The following is a 6,000-nucleotide window of genomic DNA, read 5'->3' as shown; positions in this document are numbered from 1 at the left end:
TCAGGCACCGACCCCCAGCGGCCGGAGGGATTCTCTTCAAATTGGTCCTGTGAAAAATCATGAAAACAGGACTTTTTCATGAATTTATAACACCCGGCCGGATGATACGGACTGGATGTGAAAAGTGGACATGTCCGGGTAAAAGAGGACATTTGGTCACCCTACAAAAACATGCATCACAGGTTAGTTGAACACTGAAATTTGTCGTTAGTTGCAAATTAGCGTTGTAAGGTTGTTTGTTCATGTGTGCCCTGCAATTGGCTGGCAAACAATTCAGGTTGTATCTCCTGCTGTAGCCAGCTAGAAAAAGGTTCCAGCAACACCATAACTCTCTTAAAGATAAGTGGTATGCATGGTTTATAAGTGAATAGTTTATTATAATTATTATTATTTATTGTATAGGTTTCTAAATTATTCCTTCAAAATGTCAGTTGGTGTCACACTGGCCACCCTACTGCAAATTCTCTGGCTCTCTCCTAAAATCAAGACTTGACCCCGTAATTTTTTTACTTACTTAATATACAGTGGGACAAATAAGTATTTAGTCAACCACTAATTGTGCAAGTTCTCCCACTTGAAAATATTAGAGAGGCCTGTAATTGCCTACATGGTTAAAGCTCAACCATGAGAGACAGAATGTGGGAAAAAAACAGAAAATCACATTATTTGATTTTTAAAGAATTTATTTGCAATCATGGTGGAAAATTTGGTCAATACCAAAAGTTCATCTCAATACTTTGTTATGTACCCTTTGTTGGCAATAACGGAGGCCAAACGTTTTCCGTAACTCTTCACAAGCTTTTCACACACTGTTGCTGGTATTTTGGCCCATTCCTCCATGCAGATCTCCTCTAGAGCAGTGATGTTTTCGGGCTGTCGTTGGGCAACATGGACTTTTAACTCCCTCCACAGATTTTCTATGGGGTTGAGATCTGGAGACTGGCTAGGCCACTCCAGGACCTTGAAATGCTTTTTACAAAGCCACTCCTTTGTTGCCCTGGCTGTGTGTTTGGGATCATTGTCATGCTGAAAGACCCAGTCACATCTCATCTTCAATGCCCTTGCTGATGGAAAGAGATTTTCACTCAAATATACATACATACACTCTCGATACATGGCCCAATTCATTCTTTCCATTACACAGATCAGTCGTCCTGGTCCCTTTGCAGAAAAACAGCCCCAAAGCATGATGTTTCCACCCCCATGCTTCACAGTGGGTATGGTGCAATTCAGTATTCTTTTTCATCCAAACAGGAGATCCTGTGTTTCTACCAAAAACTTCTATTTTGGTTTCATCTGACCATAACATATTCTCCCAGTCGTCTTCTGGATCATCCAAATGCTATAGCGAACCGCAGACGTGCCTGGACGTGTACTTTCTTCAGCAGGGGGACACGCCTGGCAGTGCAGGATTTGAGTCCCTGGCGGCGCATTGTGTTACTGATAGTAGCCTTTGTTACTGTGGTCCCAGCTCTCTGTAGGTCATTCACTAGGTCCCCCCGTGTGGTTCTGGAATTTTTGCTCCCCGTTCTTGCTATCATTTTGACGCCACGGGGTGAGGAGGGAGTTGAAAGTCAGTGTTGCCCAACGGCAGCCCCATAACATCATTGCTTTAGAGGAGATCTGCATGGAGGAATGGGCCAAAATACCAGCAACAGTATGTGAAAAGCTTGTGAAGAGTTACAGAAAATGTTTGGCCTCCGTTATTGCCAACAAAGGGTACATAAAAAAGTATAGAGATGATTTTTTTGGTATAGACCAAATACTTATTTTTCACCATGATTTGCAATTAAATTATTTAAAAATCAAACAATGTGATTTTCTGGATTTTTTTTCCACATTTGGTTCTTTCATGGTTGAGGTTTACCCATGTTGACAATTACAGGCCTCTCTAATATTTTCAAGTGGGAGACCTTGCACAATTAGTGGTTGACTAAATACTTATTTGCCCCACTGTAAATAACTGTAACAAAAAAAAAAAAAAAAAAAATCCTGGCTGTATCTGCAGAGTGGCGATAAGTGATACTCAGGCTGGTAAATAAGCCATGGAAGATAGCGCTTGTGGAATAAGGTAAAAGTGCTATGAAGTGGGAGAGAGACAGCACAGCTCACGTCCGGAGTGGTTTCGGAGTGCTGAAAGAGTACAGAGGAGGAGAGCTGAAGCAAGTGGTTTCAACCTCTTTCTTAGAATCAGTCCAGAATGATGTAAGCTCCTTCACACAATCTGACAGCTGCCTGGTTACAGTGCTTCGCCTGTCTAATAGCATCCAATGCTCATTTCAGCTGTCAGTTCCTCCCACTGGGCGCATATGCTCATTTAAGACCCTTTAGATGAATCTTACTATTTACTGTTTGCATCCAATGTATGCACAAGTAGACAGGAATCTCATTTTAAGAAAAAAAGATGCAAAGTAACTCTAAAAGAAAAACACATTATCAATGTCTACAAACAGGACAATTTATATATATGTAGTTCGGACTGTAGGCGTTGGTGAGCCCAAACCATGTTCATTTCTTCATCGGTCTTGTGTTTTAAGGTTACTTTTGAATTTGTCCAATGCAAATGCTCTGGTGGTTGCATGAGCAGCCCTTACAACAGGGGTGTCCAAACTTTTTACCAAGGGGGCCAGATTTGGTGTGGTAAAAATGTGGGGGGCCGACCTTGGCTGACTTTACGTAGAACAATATATTCAAGCAAATTTTAGCAAGCCATTCTGTGTGTCACATTTGTTTTATTTTTTTTTTTTGTGCTGAAACGATTAATCGATTAACTCAAGTATTCGATTAAAGAAAAAAGATTTGAATTAAATTTTGCCGCTTTGAGTATTCGTTTAATTAAGGTGATACACTGCCCTCTAGTCTGCCTCATTTCACATGGCTGAATCCAGCTGCTCCATGTTAAGACTAACATAAGCCAAGTTTTTGTTTGAGCTAATGTTTTTTTTAATGCATTCGTAATTATTTAGTTTATTGGTCTATTTAGCAGTTTTTTGTTTTTTTGTGGGAATATGTGTCCGAACCATTTGTCAAGAGCATAGTAACAAAAAAAAGCGTTAGCATTTTATAACATTTAAGCTAGCAGACTTTTGCTATGTAAGTTAGCCATTTTTCTTTAGTTGATCCTTATTTATTTTTTATACCTTTTGAGGCTCAACTCAGGTATTTTAATCTTTCATGTTGCTTATCAGATTACTCAATTATTCGAACTAACTAATTCATCGATTAATCAACTACTAAAATAATCGATAGCTGCAGCACTAATTTATTTAAAAATTAATAATTTCAACAATCTCGCAACTGGCTTTTGTGGCGTTCTGCTGCTGTAAAATTAAACTAGCTTCAAGTTGCTTCAATTTCTTGCTACGTATCTTCCCTGAAATCTTGTCGTACATGTCAGCGTGTCTTGTTTGGTAGTATCGCCTCACGTTGAACTCTTTAAAAACACCGAACGTCACTTTGCAAATGAGGCAGACACAGTAGTTGCGTATTATGGTGAAGAAGTAGTCCAATTTCCACCTATCCTTGAAGCGTCGGCCGTCGCAGTTTTTTTTTTTTTTTTGACTTGCCATTTTAGAAAATTGGGACTAAAGGGACACACGGGGTAGTGTTACTTAGAGTGCTGTTGCCTTTTAGTGGGTAAATGAGGAGCAGCATTAAGTGTGTAAGCTACCTCATATGCTGGTAGCAGTACTGCTGACCAATATATTAAGTCTGTGTGCAGGCCAGATGTTAATGATTTTATGACAGAGGCTAGGGGCTGGATGGAATTTGACCACGGGCCGCATTTGGCCCCCGGGCCGGACTTTGGACATGTCTGCCTTAGAAGCTGGTCTATGGCATTACCTTAACTAAGCGTACTCAAGCCAGAAAGTTTGCTGTGTCTCTCAGCAACATAAAAGGTTGTTGAGGATGATCGACTACTGCTTCACCAAAAATTTATTTGGGCCGGTGTGGCATGGCATCCAACACCTGACGAATTACAGATGCGTTCTCATTTCACACTTGGAAGTGATTTGCGAGGATGTCCTGCAATATTCTCTGTTCAACTATTTATGACATCCAAGCCATCCATAGGTTTTGATGTTTTAATCTAGACTTTTTTTTTAATAGAAAATTTACAAAAACAGTTGTTTGGGGAATATTTAACGGTCCAACCCCCAAACAAAAGTTGTTACGATAATTTTTAGTTCAAGCCAGTGGCAGTTACTTACATTTTATTTTGTCATTCCAAACCCTCATATTTTCTTCCTTTTTTTTTTTTTTTTAACCAAGACCAGCAATCATGGAGTACGATATGTGGAATTTGATGTACTGTATACATGAAAATCAGATATATCAAATGGCGGCATCTTGTGAAATTTGTTAGCACATCTCTATTACAGAGCTCTGATAGTTAGTGTTGTAATCTAGCCTCCAGCCATCCTGTGAGTTTTTATATTCTCTCAATGTTGATGTTTTTATTTTCAGGTACTTAGGCTTCCTCCCAGTTACCTACAATTTCATTTTAGGACAATTCTATCTTGACTTGACTATTTGTGTGGAAAAGAAAACTCAATAAGAGGATGAATCTGCACTTCATTATTATTCAATTAGTTACATAAGTAGCCACCTTTGGCTAAAACACTCTGGAAAATCAGTTCATCATACAGCGTAATGATGAAGATTAAAAACTTTATTCCAGACACATGGAGGTCCATGACGCAGATACAAAATATAGGGTGACCAAATGTCCTTTTTTGGCCGGATATGTCCACTTTTTACATCTTGTCCGGGGTGTCCGGCGGGGTCTTATAAATTCATGAAAATGTCTTTTTTTGACTGACGATTTGCACGGAATACTACGGTACTGTGCTGCCTGTGACGTGTTCCCAAAAAGCCTGCCCAGTTGTTAAGACTTGTGTTCAATACGCAGATAATCAAATGTTCATTTACCTAAAAGTGTGATTAAGTCAAAAATACCTTTATTCCACTTTGGATACAAATTTGCGCATGCGTGCGTAGTCACAGACTGGCTTTATCATGGCGTGAACTGTAAATTGTCATTCACCAACAAACCTTCTGAAACTCACAGGCTATCGGTATGTACACTTGCTAAACTTACCTTTCGGCAACTGTTGACTTCTGTTGGAGCTTTGTGCAGGTGTGATCTGTAAAATCCCGTTTGGTGTCGCATCGTTACGCTGCCGATGATTGTAAACTTTTACAGCAATGTTTTTTTTTTGCCTTGGCTCCCGGTGCTAGCTGTCAGTGAAGTAAGTCGTGCAAGGCATTATGGGATATGTAGTTTTGAACTGTTGTGTTTGGAAACATGCTGGTTGAATTGTTTGTCAGTTTATTTCGGTTATTGTTTGTGTACAGTCTGGAATACTGAATGGGAATAATAATTGAGTGGGAATAACAATTTGTCAATGACAATTGTAGGGACAGTCTTGATGCTCCGGTTTAATTTACATTATTGTACTAGAAAAAGAAATGAGCTTTTTGTTAAAGTTGGACTTTTCTACAGAAGATGTATTATTAGAACATTGTTTCGGAGTATTTATTTGTACAGTAAGAACTGAAAAGACAGCTATTATTTTGTTCAAGAGTTCGCCAATACAGAAGATGCATTTTTTAAAAAATCAATATTTAATTCCAGTGTTTATTTTGTTTTGGTTTTTTTTGCGTGATTATTTTAGGAATAACAAAGCCTCTTTGGTAACCTCTGCGAATTTCTATTTGTGTCTTTGGTTATACAGCTATTTTTTTTTTTTTTAATATAAAACAAATTTTCTACCCAAACGGAGGAGGCACACTTTAAATATATTAAAGTGATAAGCAGAGGTGGGTAGTAGTAACGAGTTACATGTATTCCGTTACATTTTCTTGTGTAAGTTTTTGAGAAAAATGTACCAATCGGACGTAAGCTTGTCAGTTTGCCTTCACGCCAGCCTGTTCAATCATGTGGTGTCTTTAAAGCACCGTAAAAAATGAAGTATTTGATATAGAGCGCTGCCCTCA

This window comes from Corythoichthys intestinalis, chromosome 15, assembly GCF_030265065.1.
Source record: "Corythoichthys intestinalis isolate RoL2023-P3 chromosome 15, ASM3026506v1, whole genome shotgun sequence".
Classification (NCBI taxonomy): domain Eukaryota; kingdom Metazoa; phylum Chordata; class Actinopteri; order Syngnathiformes; family Syngnathidae; genus Corythoichthys; species Corythoichthys intestinalis.
The sequence above is the reverse complement of the archived record's forward strand: the minus strand, read 5'-3'. Positions refer to the sequence as shown.